Below are 25,579 nucleotides of genomic sequence, written 5' to 3'. Positions count from 1 at the left end.
TGTTGTTCGTGTTCCTCCTCCAAATTCCCCTGTTCGTCAACGCGATAGGATGGCCGGGGATACTGTAGAGATGGAAGGCAAAAGTGGCAGGAGATAAATTATATAAAACGGTGATCCCTGAACCTCACCTGTATCGAATCGTTCGTGTCGTATCTTTTTTAAAGGATCTAACATGCTTGCATGCGTCGTCGGCCTTGGTCACATCATGGCGGCTCTCCACACTGCACAATCTTTTGCAGCCTCCCTATTCACTCCCTTATCCCTTAAGTCACACACTATGACCTCGTCCCAGGCCTTTTCCGGTCTGCCTCTCGCAACCCTACCCCCGACGTTCACTCCTCTCTCCTCACCCAGTTGTCATCTTCCATCCTCTCTACATGTCCTAACCATCTCAATCTATCCCTCCTCATCACAACAATAAACTTTTGCCCAATCCCTCCCCTTAATTCGTCAGTAGTAAACCTAGCCTCCCCCCCAAACCCAGGCCTAACATTTAAGTAAGAACTACACGTCCATCTAATCATTGTCATTTCTGTGCGAAATGTGTTGACTACGAAATCCTTGGTTAGGTAAAGATTCGTTTATTCCCCTGAACCAGAGTGATATCATTCTTATTTTATTCTTATTGTTATCAAGCCATTTTATTCAGCTTACGAGCAGCCTCTCGTACTAAAGATTTTATTAGTACTGCATCTGACTCCTTCAGTTTGAAAAGTGTACCCTAAGCTGAATAAAATCATCAGGCTGTGGCAAGAATAAAATGAACGACGTTTCCTGGCTGAATGGGTTAACACTAAAATGATCATTTGCCCCGACATTATCCGATTTATTCACCTTCTCGATAACTGACTGAAATTTTGGCAGTCATGGTCGGTGACAGTATGGGGCTTTGACCATAATGGCTTTCAGGTTGGCTCTCATGACTGTACCGTTCACATAGTTGCATAAAGATTGTGATTTACACCCTTCCTTGATCAGGGCATACGTTCTGACGTGGTGCGTTGTGTGAACTACGGGGGGAGGGGGGTGAAGATTGTCAGTACCCCCACCCCCCCAAGAAATTACTTAAAAGAAATAATTCGTGTACTCTATTGGATGACGTGGATGTGGACGTATTATAACTACATATTTACACGGTACTGCATTTCCACTATGACACGAGCTGTTGACAATGCTGGTGCTCTTGAGTCTAAAGAAGCTATTCATTCAGTGACAATCCCTACTAAGAAATGAGTTCAATATTCACACACCCGTCCGGCAAGGGAGATACAATAATCCTGGTTAACAGCTGTTTATTTCGAAGGTGTCCTGAGGTTTATGAAAAGTCCTAAACACTCCTTGCTAATTAAACAGCCGAAGGAAAATATGTTAAATACCATTGTTAAATTTGCCAACATTTACAAACAACCACACTGATATATTTCCAGAGAAAGATTTTTGTGTTTTGGCGTCGTAGCAGTGGCTAATTGTACACACCATCTCTAAACTGTCACCTTCTCTATGCCCACTACTCCAGTCCCCCTTCCCTACCCCCCTCACCTCTTCCCTACCCCCTCACCTCTTCCCTACCCCCTCATCTCGTCCCTCTTCCCCCTCACCTCTTCCCTCTACCCCCCCTCCCCTCCTCCCTACCTCTTCACCTCTTCCCTACCCCCTCACCTCTTCCCTACCCCCTCACCTTTTCCCTCTACCCCCTCACCTTTTCCCTCTACCCCCCTCACCTCTTCCCTCTACCCCCCTCACCTCCTCCTTACCCCTTCACCTCCTCCCTACCCCATCATCTCTTCCCTACCCCATCATCTCTTCCCTACCCCGTCACCTTTTCCCTCTATCCCCATCCCCTCTTCCCTCCTCCTCACCTCTTCCCTCCTCCTCACCTCTTCCCTACCCCCTCCCCTCTTCCTTACCCCGTTACCTCTTCCCTATCCCGTCACCTCTTCCCTACCCCCTCACCTCTTCCCTACCCCCTCACCTCTTCCCTACCCCCTCACCTCTTCCTTACCCCCTCACCTCTTCCCTCTACCCCCCTCCCATCTCCCCGCTACCAGTCAAACCTCCCCTACCCTCACACCTCTGCTCTCCACCTCTCAGGTTGAATTTTTCCATTGACACGAAGAAAGAAGAGGATTTTTGCACGACCAAGCAGGCGGAGGATATTTACACGGCCAGGCAAGCAAAGGATATTTACACCGACACGACAGACGACAGGAGTGGGAAATAATCGCTTTCTTCACAAGTAAAAGGTATTTGAACCATTTTTAAACTTTTTTGAAATCTGAAATATTTTTTTCTGAGCTTTTTTTTTTTTCACATCGTTCACTGTCATGCATTTTCTTTGTTAAAAGATTTTTGAGTGATTTTTCACACACACACACACACACACACACACACACACACACACACACTCTCTCTCTCTCTCTCTCTCTCACGCAGATAAATTTTGCACGAGAGCACTGATGGCTGTGTGGTGGTTGTGACGGTGGTGACGTCAGCGGTGTTGGTGGTGGTGGTGTGTGGTTGTGATTGTGATGGTAGTACGTGGTTGTGGTAGTGGTGATAGTGTTATGCTGGTGGTTGTATGATGGAGTGTTGTGGTGCTGGTGGTGGTGGTAGTGTGGGTGTGGTGATGGTACAGTATGGCTGTGAAGAACCTAAAGGAAGGAAGGATGTGTGGAATGGGAAGGAATTGGGTGACAAGTTGGGGTTAAAAGACATTGACGTAAGTTTGCAATATAATGTTGGTGTTATGGAAAATAAATCTCTCAGGGAAATGCGCTACGAAGCCTCCTATGCCACCCAGAATACGGGACATAGGCTCAGCAGTAGCATATAGTGCGTACTTTGGCCTAATTGATATTTGCTCAACAGAAAACGATGGAAACGCCGGAGGACGAGATGTCAACCCTGGCCAGCGAGATGGCAACTGCAGACGAGGGGGAAGGCGAAGCTGCAGCCCCAGAAGACAAGGTTGCAGCCTCGGAAGACGAGATGGCAACCTCAGAAGACATGGCAACCTCAGAAGACATGGCAACCTCAGAAGACATGGCCACCTCAGAAGACATGGCCACCTCAGAAGACGAGATGGCCACCTCAGAAGAAGGGGTGGCAACTACGGAAGAAATGGCAGCTGTAGACGACGAGATGGCCTCTCGAGAACATGGCAAGCCCTGCGGAGGAACTGGTGCAGCGTGTGTTGTAGCTTGTACTGATAGGTGATGGTAGGGAGGGTAGCAGCAGCTGTGGCGGCACCTGTATAGCGTTACTCTGGTAGGCACTGCATTCCTTAGGCACCTTTGATGTTCCTGTATTTCCCCAGGCGATGCAGAGACGGCTGCGAGGGAGAGACGAGACGGCCCAGAGACCAGGGGAGACCGGAGAGCCTGCAGGGAGATCGGAGCGCCGGACAGGACAGGTGACAGGTTGTATTTTTCTTTGTATTTTCCTTTAGGGTGTGATTGTGTGTGCATGAGTTTTTTTTTTTTTTTTTTTTTTGCGTGTGTGTGTGTTTAGTTCCCAGCATACTAGGCTGGGTGTGGCAGGTAGGTGGGTCTGGGGAGGGAGGTGGGGTGGGGGGAGGCGGGAAAGGGGGGACTTCCTTCCACTTCCATCTTCCTCTCCGTCTGTCCTGTCTGCCTGTCCTCAGCGCAGCCGAACGTGCTGGGATGGTGTGTCTGTCTGTTAGTGTCTGTCTGCTTTAGTGCTTCTTTCTCTTTCCCACCTTTACTTTTTTATGCGCTTTTTCTTTTTCTGTCATTCTAGAGTGAGCGTGATGGAGAGAGGGTAGAGGGGCGAGTAGGAGCGAGGGAGCGAGTTGGAGATAGACATAGGACCTACTACATAATATTAATTGCTAAAGGTATCCTGCCCGTATTTAACTGATATACTTTGATAATACTTGAAACATTTGCTCTAGTCCAATACTTTTGTGATATACTTTGAGATACTTAAATATATAAAATCTTCTGCCAGAGTAACCTAACAGCTGCTGCCATTGCTACTTGTATACTTTGTAAATGTATTGTAATTGTAAACTCTTGTAAAACACTAAAGATAATAAAAGAATCAGCTGTATATCAACTTTACTTTGCCCTTTATGGTATTACAAATGACTAAAATACAATATCACAGAAAAAGTAAAGTATGCAAAGAAAGCCTACAATGCTATACTCTAGTTGCCAAAGACATGGAACAGAGTACACAGTAGACTCCAGCACAAGTTAACTTGCTGGTATAAACTCTTGGGTATAAAAACCCACAATTCAACTTTGACTCTATACCAGTTCCACCATCTCGAAAAATCCCAAGTCCAAAAAGCACTCCAATTTGGACTTAGGATTTTTTCGAGTGACTGGATCTGGTATAAGTCTTAAGGGCACCAAAACCCTTACTTCGGACTTAGACTTTATATCCACCAGAGAAGTGGGTATAAAGTCTAGGGATATAAAAGCCCTACTTCAACTTAGAAACTGTGACCAAAAGAGGGGGGGTACACCTACTTTACCTTTAAAAACTCTACGGATGTAAAAAAACACCTGTTTCACTAAAAACTCTACGGAGGTAAAACCCCTGTTTCAACTAGAAACTCTACGGATGTAAAATCCCTATTTCAACTTAATATTTTATGCAGTTGCGTATAAAATCTACGGATGAAAAACCCTTAATTCAACTTAGAATGGCGGAGTTGTGTAAAAACTCTACGGATGTAAAACCCTTATTTCGGACTTTGTGCAGACCCCTCCCCCAGGTACAGCAAAACCAGTACTTTGGTCAGCTATGGTTTATTGATGGGTAACTACAGTATTTGTACAAGACTGACTAGCTTCATTACTTAGTGTAATTAGCACTGCCTTGACTAGCAGTACTAGCCTTATTTCGGCTGTTTATAATCCTCCAGAGTTATTTCCTCTGGTGCCTGCAGTTTATTCATGTTACTGCCAGACTGTTTTATATATACTCTGGTGCTGAAGCCCCTGTACACTGGCCCTCCAGGTCATCTCGCTGGTTGGTAGTTTTCATAGTACTTCTTACCTTAGTGTTCTCCATTCAGGTTTTTTCCCATGTGTACTTAAGGTATCTTGATAAGGAAACCTGCAATGAGTGTACTGCAGACACACTGCATGTAAGTCTGACCAGCTATTGTATCCAGTGTAGGTAACGGTGTTCTTTACCCATGTCCTATTTCAGAGTAGATCCAGATACTCCTATGTATCCCTTCACTAGTGCTGTTATCAAAGCCTTCTTGCCATCCTGTCAGTGAAAGTTCTAAGTCTATTGTGCAGTCAGGTTTACCCCTTCGTCAAAGTCCAAATGAGGTACTGAAGTGGGTATACTGCACCTTTATCAGAGTTCATCAAGCCAGATCTAAAGACTATCAGTTCTCAAAGCAGCTAAGTTAAAGTATCAAGGCTTCAATGCCATAGGTAGTGCTAAGTTAATATGAAGGCTTGAATGCCATAGGTAGTGCTAAGTTAAAAGTATGAAGGGTTGAATGCCGTAGGTAGTGCTCAGTTAATATGAATGCTTGGGGCCATAGGTAGTGCTAAGTATGAAGGTTTGAATGCTAAGTATGAGGCTTGAGTGCTAAGTTAAAAGTATGAAGGCTTGAAAGCCATAGGTAGTACTAAGTCAATATGAATGCTTGAATGCCATAGGTGATGCCAAGTCAATATGAATGCTTGAATGCCATAGGTAATGCTAAGTTAATATAAAGGCTTGAATGTCATAGGTAGTGCTAAGTTAATATGAAGGCTTGGGGCCATAGGTAGTGCTAAGTATGAATGCCATAGGTAGTGCTTAGTTAAAAATATGAAGGCTTGAATACCATAGGTAGTGCTAAGTTAATATGAAGGCTTGACTGTCATAGGCAGTGCTAAGTTATATATATATGAAGGCTTGAACGCCATAGGTAATGGAGGTGTGACTCACTGGGTACTGATTCACTATCCTTTGGTCCTATTCACCCCTATTTAGTAACCATGTGGTAGGTAAGATCCAGGGATAATAGGTAAAGTATCTGGATCTCCTCCAATGGCTTGAATAAAATTACTATTATTTGCTGCATGTGTATAGATAAGCTGGTCAGGTACAGTATTTGTACATGGTCAAGTGTCCTATTCAGATTAAATATTCAAAGTAAAACATCAGTGGGAATTAAGCTTTGTCTCTGGATCCTAACTCTGCAGTTCATACCATATTGTTGTTTGTTGTCAGCCTAAGTAGGTATTTAACAACACCAGTCCAGTCCTTTATTCCGGCAATCTTTACAAGGTGTTTTCCTCTATAGGATAAAAAGCGTCAGCAACCGTAGTCCTAACTAGTTGGTTCATTATTTCCAAGTGTCATTTATCCGATGCAAATTCTTGTGTTTCCTCCAAGACCAAGGATCTTTCTGGCCAGGACAGGTTTCTCATCAGGTGAAAGGCGATGAGAGGCAGTGTGTGGAGGTCCAGTTTTATTGTACCCATGTCATATATAATCTGGCCAAAGTTCTTCAAAGTCTTATAATCCAGGACTTAAATGGGCATCTGTCTGGGCAGGGTGGCGAATTCTGATCGGCTGAATGGCGAAGAGGCGAGTAGTGGTGGTGTCATCGATGGAGTGGCTAAGACAGGCGAGGAGTGGAGATGTGGATGGAGTGGCGAGAAGTATGGCCTCTGGAATGTCGGTCTGGCTGCTGTCTTCCCACGCGACCACACCTGGGGGAGAAAGTCTGAGGAGATCACACTGCACAGGTACAGAGTTTGTTTTTAGTTATAATGTTTTCATCAGTGTCTGCTTCCTCCACCTGTACTGATGCCAACTGGGGTTTAATATTCAAGGAGAAAGTGTTTAAACTGTGGGAAATTTTCAGAGTAAAAGGAAAGAATCAGTTGTAATAGTCCTAGAGAGGGCCCTGGGGTGTGATGAGGGGTGGGGTGAGGGGGGGTGAGGGGGGGTGAGGGGGGGTGGGTTGGGGTGAAGGGGATGGGGTGAAGGGGATGGGGTGAGGGGGTGGGTTGGGGTGAAGGGGATGGGGTGAGGGAGGGTGGTGGGGTGAGGGGGTGGGTTGGGGTGAAGGGGATGGGGTGAGGGAGGGTGGTGGGGTGAGGGAGGGTGGTGGGGTGAGAGGGGGTGGTGGGGTGAGAGGGGGTGGGGTGAGGGAGGGTGGTGGGGTGAGGGAGGGTGGTGGGGTGAGAGGGGGTGGGGTGAGGGAGGGTGGTGGGGTGAGGGTGGGGTGAGGGAGGGTGGTGGGGTGAGGGGGTGGTGGGTAGAGAGCGGTGGGGTGAAAGGGGGGAGTGGGTGAGGGGGGAGTGGGTGAGGGGGGAGTGGGTGAGGGGGGAGTGGGTGAGGGGGGAGTGGGTGAGGGGGGAGTGGGTGAGGGGGGTGGGTGAGGGGGGAGTGGGTGAGGGGGTGGGTGAGGGGGGAGTGGGTGAGGGGGAGGACGGGAGGCGAGAGAGGATGGGGGAAGGGGAGGGGGGTGCAAGGGGTGGGGGAGTAGGAAGAAGCCAGCAGCTAGACGAAAGAGGGAGAAGGGGAATAGGGAATAGAGCATATCCATTCCAGTACTCAGTAATACACAGTCCAACCCATCCACTGTATCCAATCCAGTCCATCCCATCCCCACGATATTCAACCCAACCCAACCCCACGATATTCAACCCATCCCAACCCAACCCCACGATATCCAACCCAACCCAACCCCACGACATCCAACCCAACCCAACCCCACGACATCCAACAACCCAACCCAACCCCACGACATCCAACCCAACCCCACGACATCCAACCCAACCCAACCCCACGACATCCAACCCAACCCAACCCAACCCCACGACATCCAACCCAACCCTCCACAACATCCAGTTCTTCCTTCAGTATAAAGCCCTTTCAACCAACCCCACCTTATATAACCATCCCAACCCCACAATATCCACACCAACCCCACATCAAATAGTTTTCAGGTATAAAGATGTAATTGAGGTATGATAAAATTTCCAGATTTTATTAAACAAAAGTAAGTTTTATTTTGAGCTGGCTTCATCAGTAGAGTTTTCAGCGATCAGGAAGGCTCTGGTGGGTAGGTGGGTGGCAGGTGGTGGGTAGGTGGGTGGCAGGTGGTGGGTAGGTGGGTGGCAGGTGGTGAGTAGGTGGGTGGCAGGTGGTGGGTAGGTGGGTGGCAGGTGGTGGGTAGGTGGGTGGTAGGTGGGTGGCAGGTGGTGGGTAGGTGGGTGGCAGGTGGTAAGTGGGTGGCGGGTGGCAGGTGGCAGATGGGTGGGTGGCAGGTGGGTGGCGGTGGTGGGTGGCAGGTGGGTGGCGGGTGGCTGGGGGGTGGGTGGCAGGTGGGTGGCAGGTGGGTGGCAGGTGGGTGGCTGGTGGGTGGCAGGTGGGTGGTAGGTTATAGGTGGGTGGTAGGTTATAGGTGGGTGGTAGGTTATAGGTGGGTGGTAGGTTATAGGTGGGTGGTAGGTTATAGGTGGGTGGTAGGTTATAGGTGGGTGGTAGATGGGTGGCAGGTGGGTGGCAGGTGGGTGGTAGATGGGTGGCAGGTGGGTGGCAGGTGGGTGGCAGGTGGGTGGCAGGTGGGTGGCAGGTGGGTGGTAGATGGGTGGCAGGTGGGTGGTAGGTGGGTGGCGGGTGGGTGGTAGGTGGGTGGTAGGTGGGTGGTAGGTGGGTGGTAGGTGGGTGGTAGGTGGGTGGTAGGTGGGTGGTAGGTGGGTGGTAGGTGGGTGGTAGGTGGGTGGCAGGTGGGTGGCAGATGGCTGATGGGTGATAGGTGGCAGGTGGGTGGCAGGTGGGTGGCAGGTGGGTGGCAGGTGGGTGGCAGGTGGGTGGCAGGTGGCAGGTGGCAGGCAGGTGGGTGGCAGGTGGGTGGCAGGTGGGTGGCAGGTGGGTGGCAGGTGGGTGGTGAGTGGCAGGTGGGTGGTGGCAGGTGGGTGGTGGCAGGTGGGTGGTGAGTGGCAGGTGGGTGGTGGCAGGTGGTAGGTGGCAGGTGGTAGGTGGCAGGTGGTAGGTGGCAGGTGGTAGGTGGCAGGTGGCAGGTGGCAGGTGGTAGGTGGCAGGTGGCAGGTGGTAGGTGGCAGGTGGCAGGTGGTGGGTGGTAGGTGGCAGGTGGTGGGTGGTAGGTGGCAGGTGGTGGGTGGTAGGTGGCAGGTGGTGGGTGGTAGGTGGCAGGTGGTGGGTGGTAGGTGGTAGGTGGCAGGTGGTGGGTGGTAGGTGGTAGGTGGCGGGTGGCGGGTGGCGGGTGGTAGGTGGCAGGTGGCGGGTGGTAGGTGGCAGGTGGTGGGTGGTAGGTGGCAGGTGGTGGGTGGTAGGTGGCAGGTGGTGGGTGGTAGGTGGCAGGTGGTGGGTGGTAGGTGGCAGGTGGTGGGTGGTAGGTGGCAGGTGGTGGGTGGTAGGTGGCAGGTGGTGGGTGGTAGGTGGCAGGTGGGTGGTAGGTGGCAGGTGGTGGGTGGTAGGTGGCAGGTGGGTGGTAGGTGGCAGGTGGGTGGTAGGTGGCAGGTGGGTGGTGGCAGGTGGGTGGTGGCAGGTGGGTAGTGGCAGGTGGGTGGTGGCAGGTGGGTGGTGGCAGGTGGGTGGTGGCAGGTGGGTGGTGGCAGGTGGGTGGTGGCAGGTGGGTGGTGGCAGTTGGCAGGTGGGTAGTGGCAGGTGGCAGGTGGGTGGTGGCAGGTGGGTGGTGGCAGGTGGGTGGTGGCAGGAGGGTGGTGGCAGGTGGGTGGTGGCAGGTGGGTGGTGGCAGGTGGGTGGTGGCAGGTGGGAGGTGGCAGGTGGCAGGTGGGAGGTGGCAGGTGGGAGGTGGCAGGTGGGAGGTGGCAGGTGGGTGGTGGGAGGTGGCAGATGGGTGGTGGGAGGTGGCAGATGGGTGGTGGGAGGTGGCAGATGGGTGGTGGGAGGTCAGGTGGTAGTGGTCAGGTGGGAAGTGGCAGGTAGGTGGCAGGTAGGTGGCAGGTGGTAGATGGGTGGGTGGCTGGTGGTACATGGTTGGCAGTAGGCAGGTAGTCTGTAGGTAAGAGGTAGTTGGCAGGTGGTAAGTGGCAGGTGGTAAGTGGCAGGTGGTAAGTGGCAGGTGGTAAGTGGCAGGTGGTAAGTGGCAGGTGGTAAGTGGCAGGTGGTAAGTGGCAGGTGGTAAGTGGCAGGTGGAGGGTAGGAAGCTGAAAATAACAATTCAATACATGGTTTAAATAATCAAACATTTCATAGAGTTGTCTCCGTGGGCGTAAAGCTTAACTGGACCAACTGAATCAGTAAATATAATGACAGTCAGTTAACGTATACAAGTACTAGGCCTGTACTGACAAAGGTACTGACTGACTAACTGGTAAAACGAATACTGACAGGAAGTGAAGACTGAGGATGTGGTCTACCTGAATCAGCTAAATGTGTGGACTGACTGACTTTGGGTGTGGACTGACTGTGTGGAATGAGGGTGTGGATTAACTGATTAACTCAACGACTGGACGATGGGTCTGGATTAACTGAACTGGACTGGAGTGGACTGAGAATGTGGACTGAATCGTGGGTGTGGATTACGCAGACTGAACTGGAGTGGACTGTGGATGTGGACTGACTGGTTGGACTGGAATGGGGATGTGGACTGACTGACTGGACTGGACTGGACTGGGTGTGTGGACTGACTGGCTGGACTGGACTGGGTGTGTGGACTGACTGGCTGGACTGGACTGGGTGTGTGGACTGACTGACTGGACTGGACTAGGATGTGAACTGACTGACTGGACTGGACTGGACTGGGGGGTGGAATGACTGACTGGACTGGACTGGGGGGTGGAATGACTGACTGGACTGGACTGGGGTGTGAACTGACTGACTGGACTGGACTGGGGGAGTGGAATGACTGACTGGACTGGACTGGGGGGGTGGAATGACTGACTGGACTGGACTGGGGGGGTGGAATGACTGACTGGACTGGACTGGGGTGTGAACTGACTGACTGAACTGGACTGGGGTGTGGACTGACTGACTGAACTGGACTGGGGTGTGGACTGACTGACTGAACTGGACTGGGGTGTGGACTGACTGACTGAACTGGACTGGGGTGTGGACTGACTGACTGAACTGGACTGGGGTGTGGACTGACTGACTGAACTGGATTGTGTGCGTGGGTGTGGATTGGACTGGACTGTGGGTGTTGACTGGACTGGACTGTGGGTGTGGATAGGCTGGACTGTGGGTGTGGACTGGCTGGACTGTGGGTGTGGACTGGCTGGACTGTGGGTGTGGACTGGCTGGACTGTGGGTATGGACTGGCTGGACTGTGGGTGTGGACTGAACTGGGCTGGGGACAGGCTGGACTGTGGGAGTGGACTGAACTGGGCTGGGGACTGGCTGGACTGTGGGAGTGGACTGAACTGGGCTGGACTAAAGGTGTAAACTGGACTGTTGTATGGATGTGGAATCTATTGGACTGTACTGAGTGGCTTGGACTGTGGACTGATTGGACTGGACTGTGGACTGAGTGGCCTGGACTGTGGACTGAGTGGCCTGGACTGTGGACTGAGTGGCTTGGACTGTGGACTGAGTGGCTAGGACTGTGGACTGAGTGGCTTGGACTGTGGACTGAGTGGCTTGGACTTTGGACTGAGTGGCTAGGACTTTGGACTGAGTGGCTTGGACTGTGGACTGAGTGGCTTGGACTGTGGACTGAGTGGCTTGGACTGTGGACTGAGTGGCTTGGACTGTGGACTGAGTGGCTTGGACTGTGGACTGATTGGACTGGACTGTGGACTGTGTGGCTTGGACTGTGGACTGTGTGGCTGGGACTGTGGACTAAGTAAACTGGACTGTTGACTAAGTAGTCTGGACTCATGACTAACTGAACTGGACTGGACTGGACTGTGGACTGACTGGATTGGCTGACTATTAACAAATGACTGAAGGATTAAAATGACTGATGCTGACTGACTGACGTTGCTAGGGTGTGGACTGTGACTGGGTATGAACTGAGTGACAGTGTGTGGACTGAGTGACAGGGTGTGGACTGAGTGACAGGGTGTGGACTGTGACAGGGTGTGGACTGTGACAGGGTGTGGACTGTGACAGGGTGTGGACTGACAGGATGTGGACTGAGTGACAGGGTGTGGACTGAGTGACAGGGTGTGGACTGACAGGATGTGGACTGAGTGACGGTATGGACTGAGTGACAGGGTGTGGACTGAGTGACAGGGTGTGGACTGACAGGGTGTGGACTGAGTGACAGGGTGTGGACTGAGTGACAGGGTGTGGACTGAGTGACAGGGTGTGGACTGAGTGACAGGGTGTGGACTGAGTGACAGGGTGTGGACTGATTGACACTGGGCATAGACTGACGATCTGACAGTGAAATATAATTGGGGAGTCTGATTGGCTAAGGGGTTGGACTGATGGATCATAAGACTGGACTGACAGGGGTTTACAAGGCTGTGGACTGACAGGGGTTTACAAGGCTGTGGACTGACAGGGGTTTACAAGGCTGTGGACTGACAGGGGTTTACAAGGCTGTGGACTGACAGGGGTTTACAAGGCTGTGGACTGACAGGGGTTTACAAGGCTGTGGACTGACAGGGGTTTACAAGGCTGTGGACTGACAGGGGTTTACAAGGCTGTGGACTGACAGGGGTTTACAAGGCTGTGGACTGACAGGGGTTTACAAGGCTGTGGACTGACAGGGGTTTACAAGGCTGTGGACTGACAGGGGTTTACAAGGCTGTGGACTGACAGGGGTTTACAAGGCTGTGGACTGACAGGGGTTTACAAGGCTGTGGACTGAATCAGGGGTTTGAAGGCTGTGGACTGAATCAGTAAAGGTATGTAGTGATGAAGGCTGTGGACTGACAGGGGTTTACAAGGCTGTGGACTGACAGGGGTTTACAAGGCTGTGGACTGAATCAGTAAAGGTATGTAGTGATGAAGGCTATGGACTGAATCAGTAAAGGTATGTAGTGATGAAGGCTGTGGACTGAATCAGTAAAGGTATGTAGTGATGAAGGCTGTGGACTGAATCAGTAAAGGTATGTAGTGCTGAAGGCTGTGGACTGAGTCAGTAAAGGTATGTAGTGATGAAGGCTGTGGACTGAATCAGTAAAGGTATGTAGTGATGGAGGCTGTGGACTGAATCAGTAAGGGTTTGTGATGATAGTGGGTGTGGACTGGATCAGTAAGGGTTTGTGGTGATAGTGGGTGTGGACTACCTGAGTTTTTGAAGGTGTGGACTGTCCATGGGTGTAGGACGACTGACTGGTTGTGGGTGTGAGTCACTGACGTGTTTATTGATTGAACTGACCTACTACCAATGACTGACTGATGATGAGGACTAACATAGGGTGTATACACACGGGTCAGTGAGGCTGTGGACTGACTGGGTCAGTAGGGCTGTGGACTGACTGGGTCAGTAGGGCTGTGGACTGACTGGGTCAGTAGGGCTGTGGGCTGACTGGGTCAGTAGGGCTGTGGGCTGACTGGGTCAGTAGGGCTGTGGGCTGACTGGGTCACTAGGGCTGTGGACTGATTAAAGCTGTAGACTGACAGACAGTAAGGGTTTGGAGTACTGGAGAATGTGGGGTGAATCATGAAGGGATTAGAGTGATGGATGTGCACTGAATCAGTAAGGGTTTGAAGTGATAAAGTATGTGGACTGACTAGAGTGAATGTGATCGACTAGAATGTAGACTGACTAGCTGTGCCGACTGCTGATCAGCGAGTCAATTGGTTAAAGGTACTGAGAGGCGGAATCAGTGACTGTGGAGTGACTGGGCCTGTGACTGCCTGACTGACTGGGGTCTAACAAAGCGGGAAGATGGTTAAGTAATCAGGACGGGGCGTGATATGAATTTAAAAAGGGCCAGTGATGAGGCAGGACTTAGCTAACCAACTGACAAGAGAGGCAAACAACTTGAGTTATTAAAAAAAGCACAAAGGTGTAAGCAAGTCCATAACGTAATAGAGTTATTTGTGAAACACCTTTAATTCATGTGATCAGCCTGCAATCCACGATATAGTGTAGTCAGCAACGATACAGAAAAGCCAGGCATTCATTACGTTTCAAGAAGTAAATAAAATAGGTCATGTCTACACCTTGGTGCTCTTTTAAAATGATACGACCCTATGACAGAATTGACGACGACTAAGGGGTAACCAAAGCCTAGATATGATTAACTGAAGGCCGAGTGTTTGGTGGTATACAGAGTCGTGAACGAAATTTACTATATCCTGACTAGCGACTGATTGGTGTTAAGTCAACTAAAATATTGTGAGGTTCAAAGTCCTCGTACATTACCGGATAAGAAAGATGAGGATACTTCTGGGTAGGCAGCGCATCCTCGAAGGGGTAAATTCAAGACGAGGTATCAATGGCACCGAGCACTATGTTGAGGTGGTACAAGCTGGATGATTTCCCTCCTGTAAATGCCATATAAAATTAGCAGGACTTACATCAGTGTATTCGTTATTTCTGACTGTCTCTGTTGAAAATATCCACACTTATTTTACCGTCAAGTATGTTTACATTATTTTGGCTTTGTCAGTTACTGTACTAAGTAATTTGCCTTTGTTATATTGTCTCATTGCATAATGCAGTGCTTCGCAAAGTACGAGTACTTACCTAATCTTCCCTTCAGATGAGGTTCTTTGTTGTGGTCCCTCCCACGGTCGCTGTCAGCATCATCTCCCACTGTCACGGTCAGTATAACCAGTGTCCCTCCACCATCGGCTTCTCTTCAGCATCCCAGCCTTCACTCCACCTGCCAAGTAGGTATCTTATTTATTTCTACAGTTCATTCGTCAATGTGGGAGATTTTTTTTTCGCGGCCATATTACGTAGCTCAGACAGACTACGACAGTACTACGGTGTTACACATCCATAGCACTTTTTCGTAACTGGCACAAAGTTCTGTGTTAATTATGTTATAACTTATCAGTCAAGACGGGGATTCAATTTTGAGCCAAACTAAAATTAATGTATCGTCTCCATAAAATAAGCATGTCAGATGCAGCCATTCATTATGTCAGCTGGATTCCAGCATTTTTCTAATTCATTAAAAACTACAAATTCAAGAAACTAGCAATTTAGTTTAAAGGTAGCAGTGGTAACTTGACTGAAGCAAAATCTTCCTAAATAACTGCAATGTAACGACCAAGAACGTTGAGAATGCTCTTTATGACGAGGCTTTCCAGTTCTTTAATAACTGTACTGAAACTATCTTATTTAAGTCAATAATTTCAAGGCCGAGACATGTAAGCATTTTGGAGACGAAACTAAATTGCTGATCAACGTATGCAACGGTATAATCATTATATTAAACAGTATAATCAATCATATGCCATACCTGTATCAAAAGCCATAACTAAACTGTACCTGGCTTGATGAAATGCCAACACTGCTCTGGCATCCCGGTTCAGTTATACACTCATTTTATCTCTGACCTCTTGTGTCATAGGCATGATTTCTTGTATTCTTTGCTCATCTCGTCCTCTGGCTTCCTCTCGTAGTACCTTCTGTGCTGTTCTGGCCACCTCAGTAAGTGCACTTCTGCTCACACGTCCCTCCCTGTAATACCAGTGTCGGTGAATAGACAAATCTAGTCCGATAAGCTATTTCAGAATCATTTAATCCGCTACATCAGTTTTTTTTTTTTTTTCAAAATTATTTACCATCTATAACTGGACATGGAATATGGGCCTTAATCTTGTTGGTCTATTTCATTAACATCTCTTCCTTATGACAGTAATGATGCTTTAATATTGCTGCAAAGTAATGACACCAACAATTTCAGTTATGCTGTAAGTATATCTATTTTGCACATAAAAGTATTAAAGTGACAAGTAAAATCACTTGGGAAGAGGCATCAAGTCCATTATGCCAACAAGATTACCTCTGTCAACAAAACTGTTCATCATTGCAGCTGCCAGCAATACCACAGCTTCCATAGGCTGCGACGATGCCCCCACAGGCCAGACGACGCCCACACGGAACCCGACAGGCCCCGACGACGCATCTACATGCCCCTGACTGGTTCCGACGACACTTCTACAAACTTCGAAATGACCGCCACCAGTGCACCTGCTGCCAGCGTCTCAGGTCTGTACTCCGGCACCGATCCTCAGCATCCGCCTGAAAGATGATCGTATTTGTAACAGACATCCAAGTCATCATTCTACATGGTTGTTTATTTTTACTGTCGTGCAGATATTTAACTGACCAAGACATGTAATTAGAGTCAGATAACACTAAAACACGTCTTACCATTTACAGCTTCCACAGTTCCCCACGCTGACGCTTCATCTCCCGCCCTCATCTAATCCTGGCGACATCACAGCTCTGTCTCGGCAGCTCCTCACCCCCTGCAAGGTGAACGTAGTCTCAGCAGCAGTTCTCTTAAGGTGTTTGTATGCACAAGGATGTTTTAGTTACACATGCAGATATTTTAAAAGTTTAAGGTCAGCAAGTATAAGCAGATTTATCATACAGCAAATTTATCTTACCACTGCAGCATCCGAACCTTCCGCCGGCCACACAGCTTCCGCCCATGACGACGACAACTGCCCACGCCACAGCTTCCGCCCACATCGCAGCTTCCTCCCACATCACAGCTTCCGCCTCTTCCCCAACGTGGTAGGTATGCCGTCTGCATCCCTGTGGAACATGAACACTGCTGCATCATTTCTTCTAAGTTTTATGATCAGTTATTTTATGGGAATGTTCTTTACAGTATTACGCAATGAACTTTTAAAGGTTAAATGCTGGAAAAAGATATGTGGTCTTTAACTTACGCATGTGCAGACAGATAGAACTTTTGATAGCATGTTACATCCCCAAAGACGTGAATTGTTTAATTTTGTTTAGTAGTATTTTCACAATTATTCTCTCTGGTTTGCTTAGTGTTTGGTAGCTGTGTCAAGTTGAAGGTACAAGCTAGCAATCTTATGAACAAACTTTAGCACAAGACTGAAAACTTAAATTATTTCTTACCATTGCAGCTGCTGTTGACGTATTTGTTGCACTTGCACACCAGCATTGCAGCTCCACTTCGACGCTGCAGTCCTACGCTGACGCCGCACGCAACGCCGACACAGTAGGCCCCAACGACGACCCAGCCCTAACGCCGACCCAACGACCTCCACGCCGACACAACGACCTCCACGCCGACCCAACGACTTCCACGCCGACCCAACGACCTTCACGCCGACCCAACGACCTTCACGCCGACACAACACCCCCACGTCGACGCCACAGGTTCCGCCCCTCGTCGTAGGCTCGTCGTCTGCATCAGTCTGTAAGATTAACATAGTCATAGCAACAGTTCTCAGTTATAATTCTCCATCAGTTGTCTTAATTCAGTATATGTTAGTGATAGCATAGTGACGTTCCCATGAGATTAGATTTCTTTAATACCTCTTCCTTCACGATTTGTTTTGCATAATTGTGCCATCTTCCTACACATTTTGTCCAGTATCTACACAGTGCCTAAGTTAAGTAAAAGAGTAACATTTAGCATCTACAGGTAACGTGATGCTATAGTCTGTTTTCACCTGCCTTTACCACTCACACCTTTACTGGTATGTGTAATATATTAACTATTTCATTACGTATGTCGTGGCTACATGAATTTCGATGGACTTACGCTAAAAGGTAGGAATGAGTAACCTTGATTACCAGTCAAAGTCTCCAGTCTGATTACACTGCTATCCACTGAGCATGAAGAGATTATGGATATTTGTCAGGTTAGGGTAAACGGACTAGAGATATCCTACTGAGCTAACGAGAATACGGTCACAAGGGAAAGGTTGCCAACAGCTTACACACCAGCATCCCGTTGATGTAGTAGCTCGCTCCCTCGTGGGTCTTATCTCCTCGCCCCCTCGCTCTTCTGCCCGTCCGTCCTCGCTCCTCCATTCATCCGTCCTCGCTCCCTAGCTCGTCCGTCCTGCTCATCGCCCCCTCTCCCGCCCTCGCTCCCTCTCAGCACATCGGGTTCAGGGAAGCTGCGTGGTCGACGATGCATCTCCGCTCTTCTGTGCTCGCCTGTCAAAAATACATAATTATCAAAACCTGATCTGCTTTTAGTGCTGTCTTATATCAAAATAAGGCCACATATACAGGTTTAGGAAAAAAAAAAAAAACATATGTACATTAGGTGTTTAGGTCTGTACTCTTCAAGATTAATATTCAACCATTATTCAAAATTGAATTTTCTGTCATGTGTTACATTTGGCTAATTTCAAATCCATTTCAGGATCATCCAGTTACCTGTCTCATCGCTGAAGTTACTGCTGCTGCTGCTGCTGCTACTGATGACAACGAGGACAACGACGATGCTGCTGCTGATGCTGTCACTCCTCCGTTGGTGGTGTATCGCCGCTCAGACAAACTCGTGTCCAGCAACCAACAACGACAACCACAGACATGTCCGGCCGGACAACCATACAACCAACATCAACGAAGTAAGCTAATAGATGACCTAAGACTACCACGCCTAACTTTACCCGGCCTAGAAAGCCAACCTAGATGACCATAACTCTGCTGCCTAACCCACCTAAGCTTGCCCCATGACCCTCCCTGCTCCTGGCTACCCCCCACCCCCACCCCAGCCTGCCCTCCACCCTACCATCACTACACACCAGCGAGGCAACCTGTGGGGAAAAAATTAGGCCATATAAGTATAAAAGATTAGTACATGTTAAGATTTGAAATTAATGCAATTAAAGGATTAATTAGCGCGTTGAGTTTACACAAGGATGTTCATATCAGAGATGTACATTTGCAACAACGATCATCGCAAATTTATACTCAATAATATTAGCAAATTAAAAAAAATCATTGCATATACCTGTTGCTGAAGCTGCTGTGTTGATCCTTCAGTACGATGACGCCTGTATAATTGTATTCTGGCTGCCTCTGACGGATTTATTCAGATCAAGAAGGGTGTCCAACAGAAGGGATTAAAAGCAGCCTCCATCCATCCATTTTGGTGCTGGAGAGGGACACCATGTGGTGGCACTGATAGTACCAAAAGGATGGTGGGCTGCAGGACGGGTAACTTCATGGTTCATACATGCATCTCTCGTAGTGAAGGTGTTAATTCTTGCTTGACATTCACTCCTCACTGCTGCTGAACATCGTGCCAGCGAGCGAAGTAGAGCCTGGAAAAAAAATGCAGAGTTTAGCTAATTTATGGAGACGAAGATTGAGGCGAAATACGAATATGTCATTTATATTACTGAGACTTATTTAGCCATAGATTAGGAGAAATACACTAAGGTGGTTTGGACATGTGAAGAGAATGGAGAATGAAAGACTGACTAAGAGGGTGTATGTAGGTGAGGTGGAGGGAGGGAGAGGTAGACCGAGGATGAGGTGGAGGGATGGAGTTGAGAGGTATATGAGGGAGGGGGGGGTGAGTTGGGGGGAGGGCAGTCAAATGGTGGGTGACAGAGGGACTTGGAGGCGTTTTGTCTGCGGCCACCCTTTGCGGGATTAGGGCGTCGGGCTATATAGATAGATCTAGATTTTGTATTTCTGCCACTGAGCTTGGTGACAGAGGAAGTAAAAGAACGATATTGTGGACCAGATTAATGAGAGAACTGATATAAAAACGACCCAAAAATCAGGGTATTATTGCCAATTATTAGTCAAGCCCGTTGGGTATTCCAGCCTTTCCTATGACAAACTCCTCAAATTAGAAGAGGGAGGGGGTCTTCTCTATGACATATCCTTCGCAAATGTGTCTTAGGTTAGGGGTTAAGTTTGATTACGTTAGGTCAGGTTAGGTTACGTTAGGTTAATTTAATAAAGAAAGAAATAGGCGAGAATTAGCCTCAAAACCATTCGAAATATGGGTAAATTCTGCCCCTAGTGAAAAAAAATGAAAAGAAAAACTTATCTCGGTCGATTTCAAGGATTTTATTTCGTATTTGACTTCAACCCCAAATAGGAGTTAGGCATCACTTGTGGTGGAAATTAATCTAAATCATTCGAAACAGGGGTAAATCCTACCCCTAGTGAAAGAAAAAAAAATGAAAATACCCCGACTGTAATAAACGATAAAAAATCCGAAATCAGTTTTAACCTCTTCAGTTCTATAACAATCTTTTTTGTTTGGAGCATGCTGGCTTCAGACGATTTTATTGAACATGGGACTTGTAATAGTGAAGGGGTTAAGGCTGTATCAGACCCCTTTAGATCAAATTCTCTAAGCAGATTTAAATATAGAGAATAATAGGCAAAATACGCTATATTGAAGGAGTTAATTACATTGTTGAAGGCACATCAGTGGCAGAAATTGATCCTGTATTAAACCCTTCCAGTCTGCTATCACGCAACCACCAGACGATTTTATTCAGCTTAAGGGATCTCGTAGTTAAAGGATTATGAAGGCTGTGTCTAACCTCTCCAGTTCGAAAAAATAATCCCCGCATTTTGAAAACATATCCCTAGTTACAGAAAAATACCCATAACTCTTTTTAATTCGTAAAAATAAGGTAAATGCGGTTGTCTTCAGATGCGAGGAATAAAATCGGATAATTCGTCATCGGTTCACTGGGGTAAACGGGAGGATTTAGTCACGATCAGGCACCAACATACGTGGCCTATTGCCAGTCTTACTGTTTGTGACGGTAGGAAAAATTCTTACTGTAAAACTATGTATATTAAAAATGAATTAGGCAGACAGCAGGCAGTAATGAAGGCAAGAGTCTTCGTGTTGCCAGCATTGATATTTCATTAAGTTGAAAATACAGTCTGCCGGCTTCCTTCACCTCACTGGCAGACATATTGCAAAGACCGGTAAAATTCCTAAGAATATCTGGCTATTTCTTTAAAAAAAATAATATAAATTAAATTCGAGCTTCTTTTCCGCCGAAAGCCACCAAAAACTTGGAAAATAAGTCACGCTTGAAATAATACACTTTTAAATTCCCTTAACAGACCTGAAATGGAGAGGAAAAATCTCCAAAGTCATCAGCTGGGCAGGTGGAGCCAGGAGGTCCGTCTTGTAGGGCGTCTGGGGTTCAAATGAGAGGCAGTGGTCGCCGCCATAACGTCATCAGCTTGGTTAGTTCACCGCACCGCCACCAGAACCACCCCAGCCTCCCCAGCACCACCCCCGCTTGTTCTCCGTTATTTTAAGGTCAGTTTATGCTATTATTACTACGTCTAGTGCTATATTCCTATATTTTTTCGTAGAATTAATACAGCTGACTTAGATCTCGTGCAAATCATATCCTAGGTTAAATAATGGGATCATATACGAGTATTGCCTTGAAACCAGTGTTACGAGTCGAACTCCATCCTGTACACTTTTCCATACTTATGTTAATTCCCAAGCTCATGATTCTCCTTTCTATATTATTTGCTGTTGAATATGCCCTACCAAATTACTGATACTAAGTTAAACAGATAAAGTTAATAAGCTTCGTTTCACCTTATTCTTCGAAGCCTCATATTTGGATCGTTATCTCGGTACTGTTTTACTCTCGATCTACATTCCTAACTCTGTATAAAACTAGGCCATAAGAGCATGTTTCTAGTGCATACTTCTAGAGCATTCTTGTAGAGCATATTTCTTCCCGTAGTCATAAAGTGTGATTTTGATATATAGATTATTTTGAAACATTTTTAGGGAGATAGTAGTCATTAAATATGACTACTATATGAAATTTTCATACAAGTATTCCTATTGTGCTGGGCCTTCTTTCCTTTATTCCAGTAACTCAGACTTTTTTCTAGAGCTTAGATAGAGTCCTAGGAGCCTGATAGTGTTAAAACTGGTACCATTAACCCTGTCATGGTCGGGACAGATCCTATTCTAGTCAACATCAGGTTATTTTATTAAGTAGAGTGAGTGAAAGTGGTCTAACAGCGAGGGTGTTTGTGGGTGCTTGGTGAGTGTGTGGGGGTTGGATTTGTGTGTGTGTGTGTGTGTGTGTGTTAAGTCATGGTATAGATGTGTTATGTTTATACTGTGTCAATGGAATTTCACAACATGATTTTTATTCCCAACAGCACCAGGGCCTGAACCACACCACAACCAGCAACACCACCACTCTCATCACCCAGGGAGGTATGCGCTCCAGGAACACATCCAGTGGGAGAGAAGTAGCCTGTTTGGAGGGCCTTGTTCTCGTCACGCATACCATCTCACTCAACGGATGGAGGTATAGTGTATGTTGTTTTTGTGCATGTGTGTGTGTGTGTGTGTGTGTGTGTGTGTGTGTGTGTGAGAGAGAGAGAGAGAGAGAGAGAGAGAGAGAGAGAGAGAGAAAGGTTGGGAGGGCATAATTATGTTAAAGAATGATACAGTATATAATTGTCAATGGTGTAAATGACGATGGTATGGTGTAAAACTGTGTTTGTGTGCTTTGTATGAGAGACAGAGATAGAAATGGAGATAGACAGCGATAGAGATAGAGACAGACACAGCGAAACAGATAGAGCCAGTGAATTTGGCAGAGTAGAGCTGCACGCCAGACCTCACACCACGGAGGTCTAGCTGCAACTGATGTCTTTCTCGCTGCCACACTCGCCCCGACTCCACTCTGACCCCAACTCGGAGGATTTTCCAGTCTATTCTCCTTAATTTGCTTGAAATTCCACCAAATTTTCCACTATAAAGTAATACACTAGCGATATATTAATGCTTCTAGAGGGATTTTGATAATTTGGTAAAGTTATTGTGTTATGTATGCTGTACGATCGAGTGCCTGAAAGATTGGTTTGCCAGACGTACAACGGAAGGTTGGATCAATAATCGACGTATTTTTTACTGTTTATATATATTTAATGGGTAGTTTTTGTCCCAGCACAGCACACCATATCACCACACACACAATACATGCATCACAACACACCCCAGCACACCACAACAGGCGGTGCAGCTGCCAGGTCACATAACCATCCCTAAACGCCCCCTATCTCCCTACAGGAGGACGGTGGACTTCAGGAAAGGGAAAATTCAGCCTGCAGTCCACTGGGATCACGTACAGACCAACCTACGACCACAAGAATAGCCGGAGCAACAACAACAAGGGGTGATTAAAACGAAGTCTACGAGTGTGTAATTGATTTTATTGCAATCTAATAAATGGAATACACCACAGAGTAACAGTCATTGCACCCTCAGTAGCGTAGGAACCCTAGGAGAGGCTTTTAAAAACAATAAATTTACCCTAGTTACCCCTTTATTAATCATAGAAAACGGTTGGATAGGAAATTTTATGGGTAAAAAAAAATATTTGGGTCTCCCCTCATCACCATCATCATACGACACATGATATCCGAAGCAGTGTCGACATTAACTAACGATAGAGGTGTGTGTGTGGGTGGGTGGGTAAGGGTGGCGATGACATGTCGGTTCAGAGGTTATGACAAACAGCTGGCCTGGCAGCTTAGTTCTTTGTCTGACGTAGACCAGATTACTTGGCCTGTCACTCTGGTCTGGCTCCTCTCTATCGAGGCAGGTAGTGTTCTTATGGTATTATACCGTGTCCCAGGATTTATTTATTTATTTTTTTTTTTTCCGAGACCCATCAGTTGTGCCCCGTATATTCTATCAATCCAGCTTTGTCTTGACTTTAGTACAGTTAGTCCTCTTGATTATTATTGATAAATCTATAACTTTTCGTGTTTTCGTAAAATCAAGCCAATCTGATCTTTTTTCGATACATCCAGAAAGTCAGGTATTCAAAGACACCATTTTGTCGTACATGGGGGTCAATAACATACTCAGAACTCGTAACATAAATTTTATTGGTTAAAATTACTCGTACATCTGAATGTAATGACTTAATAATTATATGTTGAATTATGGCTCACGTTTTCACTAAGTAATTAATAGACTCAGATCTGTACCTAACAACTGAGGCTCACATAGGCTTCAGGACTTGAACTGAGTGAAGACTAGCATAATTTACCTCTTTCCTGATATAAAATACATCACTATAACTAAGCTGTTCTAGCCTTGGGTCCCTAAATGTTAGACTTATTCACTTGGTTTAGTGTGGATATAAGGTACATATTCCCGTTGTCTGAGACTCCCTAGCACCTCTTTCTTGCCTGTTTTGCATATTACACATTAAGATACACTGATAACATACGTAGAAATAATCTTAAGAAAAAGGTGCTACAAGGAATAGTGCCAAGATGGTGATAGCCAATACCCTCTTCAGGCATAAAATGATCCACAGGTATACATGGCGAGTGATGAGAAGGGTGGGTGGTGAAATGAATGAAAGAAAGGCAATGATTGATTATGTGTGTGTGGATGAAAGGATGCGAAGATGTGTAAAGGATGCAAGAGTGTATAGAGGTTGGGGGAGTGGACTTTCTGACCACTACTTGGTGGTGGCCAGAATTAAAATTCAAGTAAGATGGAGGAATAGAAGAAGGGAAAGACGAGAGGAAGGAGTAATTGCAAAGAGAGTGGAAAGGTTACAAGAGGATGAGAAAAAGGCAGAGTATAAGAGAGAAGTGGAGGAACGATTGGGCAAATATGAATTGGAGCAGATGGGAGACGTGGAAGGTGTGTGTGTAGGATATTTACAGAAGAAATATGTGCAGCATGTGATGTGGTGTGTGGGAGGAAGAGAAGACGGAGAAGACTGAGGGGGGTGCAAGGAACCGCGTGGTGGACTTAAGAGGTGAGTCAGGCTGTGGCACAAAAGAAGAAAGCATACAATGAATGGATGAGAAATAGGGGAGTGGAAGAAGTTGAGAGGCGGAAGAGAGAGAGAGGTGAAAAGATTAGTAAGAGAGAGTAAGAAGAGAGTGGATGAGGAATTTGGAAGGAATTTGAGTGTAAAGTGGAGGGACTGTAAGAAAATGTTCTGGAAAGAGGTGAAAAGAGTAAGACAGGGTGGAAGTGAAGTTAGCAGGGGAGTGAAAGATAAAAAATTGTAGATTACTAGTGGAGAAAGGAGAAAAAGTGAGCAGATGGAGAGAACACTTTAAGGAATTGTTGAACATAGAGGATGGAAGTAATGCGAGTATAAGTGGCTGGGGAATGGCTGGGAGAAGGAGGGAGGTGAGAAGACAGGAAGAAATCAGTAGGATAGAAGTTGTGGAAGCAATGAAGAAAGTTAAATCGGGGAAAGCCCCAGGAACTGATGGAGTGTGTGGTGAAATGCTGAGGAATGGGGGAGAGATAGTAGTAGAATGGATGTGGAAGATGTGCAGATGGGCCTGGGAGGAAGGTAGAGTCCCGGAGGATTGGAAGTCAGGTATAATTATTCCCTTGTACAAAGGAAAAGGGGAAAAAGAAGTGTGTGGTAATCATAGGGGCATTTGTCTTCTTAGTATAATAGGAGAAGTGTATGGTAGGATACTTATTGACAGAGTTAGAGAAAGAACAGAGAAATTAGTTGGAGAAGAACAGGGAGGCTTTAGGAAGGGAAGAGGTTGTGTAGATCAGATATTCATTGTTAGATCTTTAGTGGAAAAGTTTCTAGAGAAGGGAAAGAAGTTGTATGCGGCTTTCATGGATTTGGAGAAAGGATATGACAGGGTGGATAGACAAGGATTGTGGAAAGTGTTAAGAATATATGGAGTAGATGGGAAGTTGTTGAATGCTGTGAAGAGTATGTACGATGGTGCGAAGGCTGCAGTGCGTGTGGATGGTGA

This window comes from Coenobita brevimanus, chromosome 37 (assembly GCF_032717465.1).
Source record: "Coenobita brevimanus isolate Jiangsu-jjx chromosome 37, ASM3271746v2, whole genome shotgun sequence".
In the NCBI taxonomy this organism is placed as follows: Eukaryota; Metazoa; Arthropoda; class Malacostraca; order Decapoda; family Coenobitidae; genus Coenobita; species Coenobita brevimanus.
Note: the sequence above shows the minus strand (reverse complement) of the source record.